Below are 18,547 nucleotides of genomic sequence, written 5' to 3' on the forward strand. Positions count from 1 at the left end.
TTACGTTTATTAACTATCGTATTAACGATTGTTTTGTTATTTTATTTTTCGAGTGCCGTTGGATGCTGGTGATCGACATTTGGCCGGAATGTTGAGGCCCGATCAGTACGGGTTTAACTTCTCCCTGGATTAACTCAGCTGGCGCCTTTTGCATATTTTCTTGAATTATTTAAAACTATTTTGGATTTACGTCTTCCTTAATATTGAAAAGGCTAGGTTGCAGGGCGCAAATATGGTCAGTTCCCCTCGTGGTAATTTCAGTGACAGATTTAATCTTGGTGCGGCATTAAAGTTAGTGCCTGTATCTGATGAAAGAAATGTCCCCGAGTTTTTCAAGGCTTTTGAACGTGTTGCCACCCGGTTGTCTTGGCCCCCCGAAATGTGGACTGTTTGATTCAGTTTAGGTTGGTGGGTAAGGCAATCCGGGTATATAATGCCTTGGAAGAGAGAATAGCCCGGGACTATCACAAGGTCAAATCGCTGGTCCTTAAAGCATATGATTTGGTCCCGGAAGCCTACCACCTTAAATTTAAAAATCTTTCCAAACAGCCCTCTCAATCATTTGTGGAATTTGCAAGAGTCAAAGAGGAACAGTTTGGTGAATGGCTGAAGAGTCGTCAGGTGGTTACTTTCGTGGCATTGAGGGAATTGATGCTTCTTGAAGAATTTAAAAGGATCTGTAGCAAAGAGTTGAAGGTGTATCTGGAGGAGGTGAAAGCTGTTAAGTTGAGTAAGGCTGCCCAAATTGCCGATGAGTTTGTTTTAACCCACCGAGCTGGTTCTAGTAATTTTGGGCATAGAGATTTGAATTTTCAATCTGCTAGGCCCGGTAACGTTGAAAAAAGGAGAGTAACTTTTGTGTCTTACCCTGATAATTATAAAACTAATAATAATAATAATCCAGGAAAAGTCTCGAGTGGGCCACCCGCTCGTGTCTTTTTCAAAAATATCTGGATTGGGTCTAACACAGGTAATAATAATAATATTAATAATAACAGGAATAATGGAGTTAGGGGCACTTGCTACTGGTGTAATAAGCCAGGTCATTATCAGTCTCAGTGTATCGCCTGAAGCACGTACCTTCAAAGAAACGGCAATAATCCTGTCTCTTTAATTTCCCACAGGTCCATAGTTAGTCCTCCCAAGGTTGAGAAAAATCTGGTAGTTAGTAGTAGTACTGATAGTAGTGGTAGTAGTAGTAGTTCGTCCTCCGGTAATAAGGAGTTGTGACTCCATTATGATAAGTATGTTTGGCCAGGTAAATTGATATCTGGTTCGCAGACTGTTCAAGTGAGGTTTTTGAGAGACACAGGTTAGGCTCGGTCTCTGGTTTTGAAGGAAACCTTGAAAGGTATGTGGAAATGTTCAGGGAATTTTGTTGTTCTGGGAGGGATCCCGAACATGGTTGTTTTGGCTCCATTGGTGTAAGTCAGCCTGTCGTTCCCTGGATATGATAACGTAGAAAGTCTTTCTATCCCTGGTATTGATGGTATTTTGGGCAATGATATGCTGAACACTAAGGGACTGGAGTTATTCCCAATATTGTCCGTGCGTGCTTGCCCCGTGGCCGTTACAACCCGTGCTGCAGCCATGGCTGCAGACCTAATCAAGGATGATGATAAATTAATGTTAAGTACTTTAGAAGTAGACTTAGAGAGGCGCGGGTCCGTAGATAGCAGTAGTAAAAATGGTAACATCGATAATGTTTTGAAACCCGATTGGGACAGGTTGTCTTTCATTGAAGCACAGAAAAAGGAATTTAATTTTGATTTAGGTGACACCACGGATCTGACTAAACCTAGGTTTTGTATAATGAATGATTTATTGTACCGAATTAGTCGCCCCCTACTGATGATCTGAGCAGAACGTCTCGTGTTGAACAAATTGTCGTCCCGTCTCAGTTTCATAAATCTGTTTTGAGTCTTGCTCATGATAATTCTTTTTCAGGCCATTTTGGGGTATGGAAAACTTCGAAAGTTGGCAAAATGTTTTTGGTGGCCTGGATTTAAATCATCTGTGAAGCAGTTTGTAAAGGAATGTGAGGCGTGTCAGGTGATGGGAAAACCTAATCAAAATATCCCTAAAGCCCCTTTAAACCCTATCCCTGCAATCGGTGAGCCGTTCGCAGAGTTAGTTATTGATGTGGTGGGACCACTACCTAAAACTAGGTCTGGTTTTACATATCTTTTAACCATTATGAATAGGGCTTCCAGATTTCCTGAAGCATTCCCTATGAGACAAATAACATCTAAAATAGTTTTTGAAAAACTAATAGAATTCTTTTCCAGGTATGGTCTCCCTCGTGTTATTCAGACCAATTGTGGTACGAATTTCACGAGTAAGGTATTTAGGGGTAAGTGAGCTGAACTGGCCATTCAGCACATTACCAGCGTACCTTATCATCCAGAGAGCCAGGGTGTGGTGGAAAGGTTTCACCTGACTCCTACACTGAAGAAGCATTGTTATGAACAGGATGATGAATGGGATAAAGTGCTTCCCTTTGCTCTCTTTGCGCTTAGTAATCACATGAATGCCTCCACTAATGTAACTCCCTTCGAACTGGTATTTGGGCATAAGGTACGTGGTCCATTGGAAATTTTCAGCGAGATGCTCGAATCTGGTAGAAGGGGAGATGAAAATAGGGGAATTTGTGGAGGATATGAGAAAAAGGTTGTCTAGTGCTTGGAAGTTTGCCCGGCAGAATTTGAGTTCTTCTCAGGCTGTTATGAAATAAAATTTTGATAGCAAAGCTAAAGCACGATCGTTTGAGCCTGGAGAGTTGGTTTTGGTTTTGAGTATGGACACTGACAATTTTCTTGAACCCAGGTATAAGGGGCCATGCAAGGTATTGAGAAAACTGTCGTCTGTAAACTATGAGATAGAGGCTCAGGGAACAAGTCGTAAGTGCAAAATATTTCATATCAGTAGATTAAAACCATATCATTGTAAGAGTCTTGATCCTCTAGCATTTGTGTATGGGCCTGTGCCCGTAGCTATGGAATTACCTTCTGACGATTCAGATGACTTAATGTGTCAGTTACCTTCAGATGCTCTTTTTGACAATGTACAAAATTTAGAAGTTTTGCAGGAAGGTTTAGAACATTTGGATGTTAGTCAAAAAGAGAATGTACTTAATTTAATTTTTCCTTTTCAGATTTATTTCAGGATTCCCCTGGTCGAACTAATTTCCTCCAGCATGATGTGGATGTGGGAAGTGCTTCCCCTGTTAAACAAGGTCCTTATCGGTTGAATCCCGTAAAAAGGGATATAGTTAATAAGGAGATTAAGTATATGTTGGAGCACGACCTCATTCAACCTTCAGTTAACCCATGGAGCTCCCCTATAGTTCTCGTTAAAAAGCCTGACGGGAAGTTCCGTATGTGTGTGGACTACCGGAAGGCGAATGCTCACACTAAAAATGGCTCTTTTCCTTTACCTCGTATAGACGATTGTCTTGATCAGATAGGGTCTGCCGAGTATATTACTAAAAGTTGGATCTATTGAAGGGTTATTGGCAGGTTCCTTTATCTGATCGAGCTCGTGAAATCTCAGCTTTTGTTACCCCCTTTGGTCTGTACGAGTGTAAAGTGATGCCCTTTGGAGTGAAAAATGCTGCATGCACTTTTCAAAGGCTTATGAATCGCGTCATTTGTGGTCTGGAAGGTACTGAAATTTACATAGATGATTTAGTAGTTTATAGTAATGACTGGCATATGCACATGGTACGGTTGCGTAAAGTCTTTGAGGCTCTTAGAAACCGCTGGTCTTGCTGTAAATCTGGCTAAGTGTGAGTTTGGTAAAGCCAAGGTGTGTTATTTGGGTCACGAGGTTGGCTTGGATCAGGTGGCACCTATGCAAGCCAATCTCGAGGCCATTATTAATCTAAAGAGGCCTTGCAATGTCAGAGAGGCGAGAAGAGTTCTGGGAATGACAGGTCATTATCGACAATTTGTGCGAAACTTCTCCGGCCTTGCTCAGCCTCTTACAAAACTACTCGAAAAAGGGCAGAAATTTATGTGGTCTCCTCAGTGTGAGGAAGCTTTTAATAAGCTTAAGTTAGTATTAATGTCTAACCCTATTTTGACTTCCCCAAATTTTCAGAAACCATTTATTATTGCCGTGGATGCCAGTGATGTAGGTATTGGTGGTGTCCTCTTTCAAAGGAATGAGGAAGGAGACATTCAACCCATATCTTACTTCAGCCGTAAGTTATTGGCGTCTGAAAGGAGGTATTCCACTATAGAAAAGAAGCCCTTGCTTTGGTCCGCACTCTTTTACATTTTAACCCTTATGTAACCAATTTTTCTTTTCCCATAGAGATTTGGACCGATCATAACACACTGGTTTTCATAGAGCCTATGAAAGCAGCCAACCAGAGGATTTTGCGTTGGGCTCTTCAGCTACAGGAATTTGCGCTGGTGATAAAACATGTAAAGGGAACTGAAAATAAAATTCCTGACGCTCTTTCTAGAATATAAGGTTGTTCACGTCTGGCCTCCCTCGTACCTCACCCTGCTCACTTCTCCAATGGGTTTGCATAGACTTTGGTTTGTAAACGGTAGCTTAAGGTGTGTGAAAGGGTATGAACGCATCCTACGTTTAAGATTTATGGTATTTATTCTTTGGTATTCTCACAAGGTTTCGGAGTTCTAGTAATTTTTGATTTGTCTTGAATTGGAGACACTATTATTTTGTATAACCTGTAGTGACCTAAATACGGGGAGTTACCACAGGTAGGCCAATATGGTAGGGTCTGTTCTGTGTAAATTCAGTGTTACTGGCTGAATTGGAGACATTCAGTGTCTTTGGTGATAACTATTTTGTGTAATAGTTTGAGTTTGGTTTACTTTGACATGTTTCTCGTTGATGGATAGACTGTTAAGTCTTTTTCTGGTATGCCAAGTTTTAAGTTTTGGTAATTATATTAATTTCAATTTTATTTTAGGTTTCAGGTTTTTTTTCTTTTTGTTCGTGAGCCTGTAGTTTATTTGTGGTTGTCCTTAATATTTTTCCTTTCCAGGATTTTTGTTTATGTATGGTCTAATAAAAAAAAATTTCTGTTAGAATAATTTTTTTTTTATTTTGGGGAGGAAGGTATTAGGTTAACGTAAATTTTTCCCTTTATTTTTGGCTTTTAAGTAAATTTAGATCAGCCTTGTCTCTTTTTAGTTTTAAGTATTATTCTTAAGGAACGCCAGTGCTTTGTAGAAGTTAAGGGTTAAGTGATTTTCAATATTTGTTTACAGTTTTTGATGCCTCCTCCCCGCTTGTTTACGTTTATTAACTATCGTGTTAATGATTGTTTTATTTTATTTTTCGGGTGCCGTTGCACACTGGTGGTCGACATTTGGCCGGAATGTCGAGGCCCAATCAGTACGGGTTTAACTTCTCCCTGGATTAACTCAGCTGGCACCTTTTGCGTATTTTCTTGAATTATTTAAAACTATTTTGGATTTACGTCTTCCTTCGTGGGTGCTCTCCTTTCACCTGCGACGTGAGCTTCCTACTCTACGTGGCTCACAGGTACTTCGGTCACTTGCGACGTCTTACCTGTTGTTACCCTGGTGAGAAGGATTTTCCCATGGTGTTGATGGCGTCGCTGTTCTCCGCCATCAACAGGAGTTGAATCGTGACTTGGGCTCTTTTGCCAGAACGCCTTTAAAGCTGCTGTTGGGAGCAAGTTTGCTCGTGAGGAGGCCTGTAGGGTGGCCATACCCAGGTAGGAGTGATAGTCTCTGTTTTGTTGGGCAGGACCGCCTAGTGAGAGTGACCTCTCTTGGCAGCAGAGGTAGCAGTTAGATCACGGCCTTCAATATTGCTTCGTTTGGTTTCTCTAAATGTGAGATTATTGTTAAATTATTATTATATGTTATCATTTAATTATATTGTCTTCTAAAGGTTTGTACATTGAAAATTTAGTTTTGTGTTGATAGGTAGGAGGTTAAGTGTTTTCTTGCTATTTATTCTCTGTCTTCCTTCACTTACTTTTATTAGCTTTAGGTAACTGTGTTCCGGTCTGGCCAGCAAAAGTGTTGGATCCAATCGTTTATTTGTTAATTTTTCTTTACTGTGATAGGGCTTATTTTTATTAGTTATACGTAATCCTATGGGATTTGTAAAGGACTGGTATTTGCCATTTTCGATTGTTATTAACGTTTTGGGAAGTATCCCGCAAGGCTGGTTTAAATTTTGTATTGATTAAGTATTAAATACTGTTAAGTTTTCTTGGGTGTTTGTTTTCGCTGACCTTTAGCACTGAGTCACATTTATTACTGATAACAATTCAAATATAACTTAAGAACTTGCATAACAACCCCGAGGCTTGTAACAATCTGGCGACTGTGACAGCACTGTTCTCAGGTATAATCAGTGTTTTGGTCTGTGAAACAGCACTTGGTTAATTTAACAATATTTTGTTTAAGTTGTTACCTTTCTCCCCAGCTAGTTTCATTACAATGGAGGATTTTGTGTTTGACCCAGCAGAATTTTTAGGGTCTGCTGCCCGTTTCTAAGTAAGGATTATTTAGTAAGTTGTGCCCGGTGGCTGTGGATACAAAAAAAAACGTTGTTGGTAGCCGTTAAAAGTAAAATTCCTCAAGATCTGGCTGAGGCTGAACATTTGATTAGGGAAAATGAGACTGCAGGTGCTAGTGACTCAGAGCATGAGGGTAGTATGTTTGAGGGAGAGATTGATGATGATGATAGAGTTAGTGTGAGAGAAGGTGCAACATTATTTGATGATCCTCCACGGACATGAATTATTTTTGAGGGCCCTGCAAATTTGCCTAAGAAACAAAATGTTTCTACCAACCCTTTTGTAGCTCCCGCAAACCCTGCGCCAGGTGATTCTCTGGCTCCTGTCCGTCCTTTGGGGGAGTCCAAAGAAGGTATTGAGTTAAGTTTATTATGCAAAAGGATTGACCTAAAGAAGTTGGAGTTTGAGGAGAACGAGAGGACGAGGCGTCATGAGGTAGAGATGGCTAACCTTAATATTGAAATGGCTAGGTTGCAGGGCGCAAATATGGTCAGTTCCTCGCGGTAATTTCAGCGGCATTAAAGTTAGTGCCTGTATTTGATGAAAGAAATGTCCCCGAGTTTTTCAAGGCTTTTGAACGTGTTGCCACCCGGTTGTCTTGGCCCTGAAATGTGGACTTGCCCCATGGCCATTATGTTATTCAGACCGATTGTGGTACGAATTTCACGAGTAAGGTATTAGGGGTAAATGTGCTGAACTGGCCATTCAGCACATTACCAGCGTACCTTATCATCCGGAGAGTCAAGGGGTGGTGGAGAGGTTTCACCAGACCCTTAAAACAATTATAAAGAAGAATTGTTATGGAAAAGGAAACGAGTGGGATAAGGCTCTCCCATTCGCCCTTTTGCTATTCGTAATCACCCAAATGCGTCTACAGGTGTAGCCCCTTTTGAGTTAATTTTTGGGCATAAGATACGGGGTCCGTTGGAGGTTCTGGGTGAAATTCTTAGGTCCGAGCAAAAAGGAAAAATGAAAATTGGTGAATTTATGGATGGTTTGAGAAATAGGTTGAATATGGCTTGGGAGTTTGCCAAGGAAAATTTAAGTTCTTCCCAGGTTAGAATGAAGCAAAATTTTGATAGGAAGACTAAAACCCGTTCTTTTGAGCCGGGTGAATTGGTATTGGTTCTCAGCATGGACCCTGATAATTTTTAGAGCCTAGGTATAAGGGTCCATGGAAGGTTTTACGTAAATTATCTGATGTTAATTATGAGATTGAAGCTCCAGGAACTCGGCGTAAGTGTAAGGTGTTCCATATTAATAGATTAAAATCTTATCACTGTAAAAATGTAGACCCCCTGGCTATTGTATATGAAGAACCTGTAGTTGCAGATACATCTGTGTCAGTAGATGATTTTGATGATTTATTAGGTCAGGTACCTTCAGATGCTTTGTTGGATAATCTGCAAAGTTTTGAAGGTCTTAAAGAAGGGTTAAAGCATTTGAAGGGTACTCAGAAAAAGGATATGTTAAATATAATTCATTCGTTTTCAGATGTGTTTAGGGATTCACCGGGTCAAACTAATTTGTTGGTTCATGATGTGGATGTGGGAAATGCCACTCCTGTAAAGCAAAGTCCTTACAGGTTGAACCCCACCAAGCAGGATATTGTAGAAAAAGAAATAAAGTATATGGTAGATCACGACCTCATTCAGCCTTCGGTCAGTCCATGGAGTTCACCCATTGTGTTGGTTAAGAAGTCGGATGGAAACTTCCGGATGTGCGTGGACTACCGTAAGGTGAATGTTCACACCAAAAGTGATTCTTTCCCACTTCCTAGGATTGATGACTGCCTTGATCGAATTGGGTCTGCCAAATTTATTTCCAAGTTAGATTTGTTAAAGGGTTATTGGCAGGTCCCTTTGTCTGATCGGGCCGAGAAATTTCTGCATTTGTAACACCTTTTGGGTTATATGAGTGCAAAGTAATGCCATTTGGTATGAAAAATGCGGCATGCACTTTTCAAAGGTTAATGAATAGAGTGATTTGTGGTCTAGATGGTACTGCTATTTATATAGATGATTTAGTAGTTTATAGTGATGACTGGGATACACATTTGGTACGGTTAAGGAAAGTTTTGAATGCATTGAGAAATGCAGGTCTCGTGGTAAATCTTGGGAAATGTGAATTTGGGAAAGCAAAGGTAATTTATCTGGGACATGAAGTCGGTTTGGGTCAAGTAGCCCCAAAGCAAGCGAACCTTGAGGCTATTATGAACCTTAAGAGTCCTGTTAATATACGGGAGGTCAGAAGAATTTTAGGTATGACTGGGTATTACAGAAGGTTCATTAGAAATTTCGCTGACCTTGCTCAACCTTTGACCCAGCTTTTAGAAAAGGGTCGTAAGTTTCTTTGGACGACTCAGTGTGAGGAATCATTTAACAGTTTAAAATCTATACTAATGACTAACCCCATTCTATCCTCCCCAAATTTTCAGAAACCGTTCATTGTGGCTGTTGACGCCAGTGATGTGGGAATTGGAGGAGTGTTATTTCAGCGTGGAGAAGATGGGGAAGTTCATCCCACGTCTTACTTCAGTCGGAAGTTGATGGCGGCCGAAAAGAGATATTCGACCATTGAGAAAGAAGCCCTGGCTTTGGTCCGAACACTGATTCATTTTAAGCCTTATATAACTAATTTCGCTTTTCCCATACAGGTATGGACGGACCATAACCCTTTGGTTTTCATCGAGCGTATGAAGGGGGCTAACCAAAGAATCCTTCGCTGGGCCTTGCAATTACAAGAGTTTAATTTGGACATCAGGCACGTGAAAGGTTCCGAAAATAAGATACCTGATGCCCTTTCTCGAGGTTGAGTTGATCTGGGTTGTGGGGTGTGCTGAAGTCACTAATTGTCGTCCGGTCCAGCCATCATTATTTTTACGCTATGAAGACTGGAGGTTGCGAGACTAGCCCACAGCTCGTAGCCATATTGGATGACACCCCTCTTGTATATTTTGGTTTGTATGTCTACATGAGCATTAAGTTTTTCTCAGCTTTTATTATTTTTATGCTATAAATGCTGAGTGTTTTGAGTCTAGCACAGAGCTTGTAACTGATATAACTTGCTCGAGGGTTGGTTTGAATTTTTCTGAGCTCATGTCTCCTGCCCCAACTCAACTCTCTTCAAACGCATATGTTGGACAATACATTACTTAAACTTGTACCTTTAATGTTTTTTTTTGGTCTGATACTTAATTTTTCTTTTTCAGCTTTAGAAGTTGTCATTTTGGTATCTAGTTTGATTGTAGCCTAATAATATTTCTTGCAGGTTTTGTATGAAAGTGTGTTGACTGGAATGGCTTGTATGAGTTTAGCTTAGTTTTATGAAATGGTCGATTTAATGCAGGTGATGGTTAGGATTTATGGTAAAATGTTATTAGCAGTGTTGATGTTGGTCATTTTCCTTTTTAGGAACACATTTTTGATTTAAGTTGTTTGTGGAATTATATAATTAAAAATTTCTTTTTTTAAATAAATTTTTTTTTCGGGGAGGAAGGTATCAGGTTTAACGTAGTTTTTTTCTTGATATTTTGCTCTTAAGGAAATTGCTTTCATTTTATATTAATAAAGTTTAAATTAAGTTACTAGTTTCCTTAAATTAAGTTTAGTTTTAAGGTTAAATTTAAGTTTTTTGTGAAGGGTTTGTTTTTAGCCTTCAGCTGTTTTTGGAAGTGCTGTTTCTCCTCCTCCCCGCCAGGTGTTTAAGTGATAGTGCTATTTTTGACGCTCTTTATATTTTTATTTTTGGGCGTGTGACGTGGACCCAAAGTGTCGTCAGAGGAGGGTGTGTATCTTGGGGAGTTCGGGTTAGTGGAGCGACCCACACAATATTGTTGCAGACTGCTTGGTTGGAGACGTTGTGACCGTATTCTTGAGTGTTAAAACTTGCACTCCTTCGGCTTCTGTTTGGATTTCTCCAAGGACCAACATAGCCTTGGTATATCAGAGGTGTCCTCTGATTAGTGGATCTTCGCTATTTTGTTCCGCTTCCTGACATGGCTCAGGAGTCTCCTGGATCTACACATTTGTCTCCAGCAGCTGCACTGTGGGTTTCGCAAACCCGTGAGGTGGCCAGTAGGGTGGATATCACCAGGTAATGTGCCGTTTATTGTTTGTCCTGGATATTTTGTGGACAATTGCTACAACACTAGTGCGTGTGTTCATGAGGATTACAGCAGGACACCTTTTGATTGGCCCTCATCTTCGGAGTGAGAGCTTAGATACAGCTCCGTGTTTTCCTCGTGCGTCGTAACTGCTTTCTTCGGGGCGTGACAGCTCTGAAATGTTATTACAACTATTTCAGGTGTAATTTATATTATTTTGTATTGTTTTTTTTTAAGTGTTCATATCCGTTGCGTTTGTTTGTCTTTTGTAAGTTTGTTTGGAGGCATTGCTTTCCCAACTTATTATAACTATCTTTGTGTTTAGCTTTATAAAGTTAGGTAGGAGATTTAAGGTTTTATTTCTTGTTTTATGATCTTCTCCTTCCTTCTTCCTTTAGTATAATTTTAGGTAGAGGTTGATGATTAATAGCCGGCTTTTCTTTACAATATAAATTTTGATTACCTACGTAATAGTCTATGTTAGGGAATTAGTATTTAGCTTTAGGAGTATTACGTGAACAGTATTCATTTATTAAGTGCTAAAAATTGTTTGTACTTTTGTTGGAAGTAATTTCCTTAAGGAAAATTTGTTGTGTTCAATTTCAGTTCTTTGTGTAATAAATATTGTTAAGTTTTTTTTCGTTTTTTCATTGTTGCCTGGTTGATATTTCTGTCTGTGTCTGAAAACGTCTACTCCAGAGCCCATGTCTTTTCTGTATTGAGCCTGGAAGTTATGGTCTCAGCAAAAGAGCCGTAACATATGTGGCGACCTCGCCAGATTCTGGTAAAAGACACAGTCAGTATATTGACCGGTAATTTTGGCAGCGGGAGACTAATTTGGCAATATTTATTTCTGTAGTAAGATACCTGACCCCCGTAGTAAATATGGATGATTTTGAGTTTTCACCTGCTGAATTTTTGGGATCGGCAGATTGCCTGAGGTATTTGTCGGTGTTAAACAAAGCCCATTTGGTTAGTTGTGCGAGGTACTTGAATATTACGTTCAGGAGTACAGATACTCGTAAACAAATTTTGAGTTTAGTTAGGCAAAAGGTAGATCAGGAGTTTGGTGAGGCTGCGAATTTGGTAAATGTAAATGAGAGTGAGAATGAAAGTGAATTTGAGAACACATCAGTTTCAGGTGAGGAAGTGAGCATTGCTGCAGGTTTGACTTTGTTCGAAGATCCTCCTCGTACAGGGATTTTGTACGAAGGACCTGTTAACCCTACTTATGATCGTTCTAATAATCCTTTTGTTTCTGATGAAGCTGTGGAAGAAAATGTACCTCTTGTGGCGGAGTCTAAAGAGGCTTTTGAGTTCAAACTGATAAGTAAGAGAATCGAATTAAGAAAAGTAGAGTTTGAAGAGGCTGAGAGGGGAAGGGAGCATGAATTAAAAATGGCTCAGATAAAGTTGGAAATGGCAAGGTTGACAGGAAGTGATAACTTGGTTAGCTCCCTAATCCCATGTTTAGCGAGAGGTTTAACATGAGTGCGGCACTCAAATTGGTGCCGGTTTTTGACGAGGCAAATGTCCCAGAATTCTTTAGGGCATTCGAGAGGGTAGCGTCTCGATTGTCTTGGCCCGCTGACATGTGGACCTTGCTTATCCAGTGTAGGTTGGTGGGCAAAGCTATAAAGGTATACAATGCTTTGGACGATTCGGTGGCTAGGGACTATCATAGGGTTAAGTCCATAGTTTTGAAAGCGTATGATTTGGTGCCCGAGGCCTACCGGCTTAAATTTAGAAATTCGGTTAAAACTCCAACTATATCTTTTGTGGAGTTTGCTCGAATGAAGAGGGAACAGTTTTACGAGTGGTTGAAGAGTAGGCAGGTAATTTCGGTAGGTGCTCTGAAAGAATTGATCCTCCTGGAAGAGTTTAAGAAAGCCTGCGGGAGAGAATTGAGGGTGCATTTAGAAGAGGTTAAGGCTGACACTTTAGATCGTGCAGCCCAAATTGCAGACGAGTTTGTGCTAACCCATAAATCAGAGTCTAGGGATTTCCAAGCACGAAGTCATAATAATCCCGATCCCAGGTCACCTGATAACAGTAATAATAATCGACTTTCTTCCAGGAATTCTAATAATCCATCATTTAGGAATAATAATAGCAATTTATCTTTTAACAGGAACCAAAACAATGTTGGATTTTTCAATCAAAATAAGGGTTCAAGAAATTTGGTGTCTCAGGGTTCCAGGGTGATTAGTAATTCCCAAAATAATAATAATGGTAATAGGGGTAATTTTGTAAATTTTAATAACAGGAATTTCAATGATAATAGGAATTTACGTGATGTAACTTGTTACTGGTGCAATAAGGTTGGTCACGTTCAGGCTCAATGTAACGCTCGAAGGAAATACCTTCAGCAGAATAACAATTCGTATAGTCCTGTGTCTCTGGTTGCAAATGGCCCTGTAAAGTCTCCTGTTTTTGTTTCGGAAGCTGAATGATGCCTGTAAGAATAGGATTGGTAATAATGTTAGTGGTAAGGACGGTGTTGTGAAACCCGATGATGGAAATTTGTGACTCAAGTATAATAAGTATATTTGGCCTGGTAAAATTGTAAATGATGATAAGGTTTGCTCGGTAAGATTTTTAAGAGATACTGGGTCCGCTCGTTCTCTTATTTTGAAGCAGTCGCTTAGGGATTTGATTAAACCTACTGGTAATTTTGTGATATTAAGTGGTTTCCCAAACACTGTATTATCAGCTCCATTGGTGAAGGCCAGGTTAGTTTTTCCTGGATACGACAGGGTAACTGAATTAGCGGTTGTGGATATACTTCCTGTACCAAATATTGATGGTATACTGGGTAATGATATGTTGGATGAAAAAGGTAATGAATTATTCCCAATTCTCTCGATACATGCCTACCCTGTAGCTGTGACTACCCGTGCTGCGGCAAGGGCTGGTGATTTAATTAGCAATGACACTGAAGGTGATTTAAGGTTATGTAATTTGGATGTAGAAGTAGAGAGACCCGGGTCCGTAAAAGATAGTTGTAATGTTAGTAGTAGTTGTGATATTCCATTTATGAAACCTGATTGGGATAGGCATGTTTTTGTAAAAGCCCAGAAGGAAGAGTTCAACTTTGAATTGGGTGATGAGTCTGATCTAACAAGACCTAAGTTTGTTTTAATTAGGGTTTATTATATAGGGTGAGTCGTCCTTCTGTGGATGATTTGGATCAAACCTCAAGACTTGAGCAAATTGTAGTACCTTCCAGATTTCATGAATTTATTTTAAATATGTCTCATTGTGATTCCTTTGCAGGTCATTTTGGAGTGGGGAAAACTTTTAAGAAATTGGCAGAGAATTATTGGTGGCCTGGTATGAAATCATCGGTAAAGAAATTTGTGAAAAGCTGTGAAATATGTCAAGTGATGGGTAAACCCAACCAACCGATTCCTAAAGCTCCTTTAAATCCAATACCAGCTATTGGGGAACCATTTTCGGAGCTGGTCATTGACGTGGTTGGGCCTTTGCCCAAAACAAAAACTGGGTTTATGTATATTTTAACTATTATGGATCGAGCTTCTAGGTTCCCAGAGGCCTTTCCAATGAGGAGTATAACGTCTAAAATTGTGTTTGATAAACTGGTTGAATATTTTTCTAGGTATGGTCTCCCTCGTGTTATTCAGACCGATTGTGGTACGAATTTCACGAGTAAGGTATTTAGGGGTAAATGTGCTGAACTGGCCATTCAGCACATTACCAGCGTACCTTATCATCCGGAGAGTCAAGGGGTGGTGGAGAGGTTTCACCAGACCCTTAAAACAATTATAAAGAAGTATTGTTATGGAAAAGGAAACGAGTGGGATAAGGCTCTCCCATTCGCCCTTTTTGCTATTCGTAATCACCCAAATGCGTCTACAGGTGTAGCCCCTTTTGAGTTAATTTTTGGGCATAAGATACGGGGTCCGTTGGAGGTTCTGGGTGAAATTCTTAGGTCCGAGCAAAAAGGAAAAATGAAAATTGGTGAATTTATGGATGGTTTGAGAAATAGGTTGAATATGGCTTGGGAGTTTGCCAAGGAAAATTTAAGTTCTTCCCAGGTTAGAATGAAGCAAAATTTTGATAGGAAGACTAAAACCCGTTCTTTTGAGCCGGGTGAATTGGTATTGGTTCTCAGCATGGACCCTGATAATTTTTAGAGCCTAGGTATAAGGGTCCATGGAAGGTTTTACGTAAATTATCTGATGTTAATTATGAGATTGAAGCTCCAGGAACTCGGCGTAAGTGTAAGGTGTTCCATATTAATAGATTAAAATCTTATCACTGTAAAAATGTAGACCCCCTGGCTATTGTATATGAAGAACCTGTAGTTGTAGATACATCTGTGTCAGTAGATGATTTTGATGATTTATTAGGTCAGGTACCTTCAGATGCTTTGTTGGATAATCTGCAAAGTTTTGAAGGTCTTAAAGAAGGGTTAAAGCATTTGAAGGGTACTCAGAAAAAGGATATGTTAAATCTAATTCATTCGTTTTCAGATGTGTTTAGGGATTCACCGGGTCAAACTAATTTGTTGGTTCATGATGTGGATGTGGGAAATGCCACTCCTGTAAAGCAAAGTCCTTACAGGTTGAACCCCACCAAGCAGGATATTGTAGAAAAAGAAATAAAGTATATGGTAGATCACGACCTCATTCAGCCTTCGGTCAGTCCATGGAGTTCACCCATTGTGTTGGTTAAGAAGTCGGATGGAAACTTCCGGATGTGCGTGGACTACCGTAAGGTGAATGTTCACACCAAAAGTGATTCTTTCCCACTTCCTAGGATTGATGACTGCCTTGATCGAATTGGGTCTGCCAAATTTATTTCCAAGTTAGATTTGTTAAAGGGTTATTGGCAGGTCCCTTTGTCTGATCGGGCCGAGAAATTTCTGCATTTGTAACACCTTTTGGGTTATATGAGTGCAAAGTAATGCCATTTGGTATGAAAAATGCGGCATGCACTTTTCAAAGGTTAATGAATAGAGTGATTTGTGGTCTAGATGGTACTGCTATTTATATAGATGATTTAGTAGTTTATAGTGATGACTGGGATACACATTTGGTACGGTTAAGGAAAGTTTTGAATGCATTGAGAAATGCAGGTCTCGTGGTAAATCTTGGGAAATGTGAATTTGGGAAAGCAAAGGTAATTTATCTGGGACATGAAGTCGGTTTGGGTCAAGTAGCCCCAAAGCAAGCGAACCTTGAGGCTATTATGAACCTTAAGAGTCCTGTTAATATACGGGAGGTCAGAAGAATTTTAGGTATGACTGGGTATTACAGAAGGTTCATTAGAAATTTCGCTGACCTTGCTCAACCTTTGACCCAGCTTTTAGAAAAGGGTCGTAAGTTTCTTTGGACGACTCAGTGTGAGGAATCATTTAACAGTTTAAAATCTATACTAATGACTAACCCCATTCTATCCTCCCCAAATTTTCAGAAACCGTTCATTGTGGCTGTTGACGCCAGTGATGTGGGAATTGGAGGAGTGTTATTTCAGCGTGGAGAAGATGGGAAGTTCATCCCACGTCTTACTTCAGTCGGAAGTTGATGGCGGCCGAAAAGAGATATTCGACCATTGAGAAAGAAGCCCTGGCTTTGGTCCGAACACTGATTCATTTTAAGCCTTATATAACTAATTTTGCTTTTCCCATACAGGTATGGACGGACCATAATCCTTTGGTTTTCATCGAGCGTATGAAGGGGGCTAACCAAAGAATCCTTCGCTGGGCCTTGCAATTACAAGAGTTTAATTTGGACATCAGGCACGTGAAAGGTTCCGAAAATAAGATACCTGATGCCCTTTCTCGAGGTTGAGTTGATCTGGGTTGTGGGGTGTGCTGAAGTCACTAATTGTCGTCCGGTCCAGCCATCATTATTTTTACGCTATGAAGACTGGAGGTTGCGAGACTAGCCCACAGCTCGTAGCCATATTGGATGACACCCCTCTTGTATATTTTGGTTTGTATGTCTACATGAGCATTAAGTTTTTCTCAGCTTTTATTATTTTTATGCTATAAATGCTGAGTGTTGCGAGTCTAGCACAGAGCTTGTAACTGATATAACTTGCTCGAGGGTTGGTTTGAATTTTTCTGAGCTCATGTCTCCTGCCCCAACTCAACTCTCTTCAAACGCATATGTTGGACAATACATTACTTAAACTTGTACCTTTAATGTTTTTTTTGGTCTGATACTTAATTTTTCTTTTTCAGCTTTAGAAGTTGTCATTTTGGTATCTAGTTTGATTGTAGCCTAATAATATTTCTTGCAGGTTTTGTATGAAAGTGTGTTGACTGGAATGGCTTGTATGAGTTTAGCTTAGTTTTATGAAATGGTCGATTTAATGCAGGTGATGGTTAGGATTTATGGTAAAATGTTATTAGCAGTGTTGATGTTGGTCATTTTCCTTTTTAGGAACACATTTTTGATTTAAGTTGTTTGTGGAATTATATAATTAAAAATTTCTTTTTTTTAAATAAATTTTTTTTCGGGGAGGAAGGTATCAGGTTTAACGTAGTTTTTTTTCTTGATATTTTGCTCTTAAGGAAATTGCTTTCATTTTATATTAATAAAGTTTAAATTAAGTTACTAGTTTCCTTAAATTAAGTTTAGTTTTAAGGTTAAATTTAAGTTTTTTGTGAAGGGTTTGTTTTTAGCCTTCAGCTGTTTTTGGAAGTGCTGTTTCTCCTCCTCCCCGCCAGGTGTTTAAGTGATAGTGCTATTTTTGACGCTCTTTATATTTTTATTTTTGGGCGTGTGACGTGGACCCAAAGTGTCGTCAGAGGAGGGGTGTGTATCTTGGGGAGTTCGGGTTAGTGGAGCGACCCACAATATTGCTGCAGACTGCTTGGTTGGAGACGTTGTGACCGTATTCTTGAGTGTTAAAACTTGCACTCCTTCGGCTTCTGTTTGGATTTCTCCAAGGACCAACATAGCCTTGGTATATCAGAGGTGTCCTCTGATTAGTGGATCTTCGCTATTTTGTTCCGCTTCCTGACATGGCTCAGGGAGTCTCCTGGATCTACACATTTGTCTCCAGCAGCTGCACTGTGGGTTTCGCAAACCCGTGAGGTGGCCAGTAGGGTGGATATCACCAGGTAATGTGCCGTTTATTGTTTGTCCTGGATATTTTGTGGACAATTGCTACAACACTAGTGCGTGTGTTCATGAGGATTACAGCAGGACACCTTTTGATTGGCCCCTCATCTTCGGAGTGAGAGCTTAGATACAGCTCCGTGTTTTTTCCTCGTGCGTCGTAACTGCTTTCTTGGGCGTGACAGCTCTGAAATGTTATTACAACTATTTCAGGTGTAATTTATATTATTTTGTATTTTTTTTTAAGTGTTCATATCCGTTGCGTTTGTTTGTCTTTTGTAAGTTTGTTTGGAGGCATTGCATTTTCCCAACTTATTATAACTATCTTTGTGTTTAGCTTTATAAAGTTAGGTAGGAGATTTAAGGTTTTATTTCTTGTTTTATGATCTTCTCCTTCCTTCTTCCTTTAGTATAATTTTAGGTAGAGGTTGATGATTAATAGCCGGCTTTTCTTTTACAATATAAATTTTGATTACCTACGTAATAGTCTATGTTAGGGAATTAGTATTTAGCTTTAGGAGTATTACGTGAACAGTATTCATTTATTAAGTGCTAAAAATTGTTTGTACTTTTGTTGGAAGTAATTTCCTTAAGGAAAATTTGTTGTGTTCAATTTCAGTTCTTTGTGTAATAAATATTGTTAAGTTTTTTTTTTTCGTTTTTTCATTGTTGCCTGGTTGATATTTCTGTCTGTGTCTGAAAACGTCTACACCAGAGCCCATGTCTTTTCTGTATTGAGCCTGGAAGTTATGGTCTCAGCAAAAGAGCCGTAACATATGTGGCGACCTCGCCAGATTCTGGTAAAAGACACAG

This window comes from Macrobrachium rosenbergii, unplaced genomic scaffold, assembly GCF_040412425.1.
Source record: "Macrobrachium rosenbergii isolate ZJJX-2024 unplaced genomic scaffold, ASM4041242v1 13908, whole genome shotgun sequence".
Classification (NCBI taxonomy): Eukaryota; Metazoa; Arthropoda; class Malacostraca; order Decapoda; family Palaemonidae; genus Macrobrachium; species Macrobrachium rosenbergii.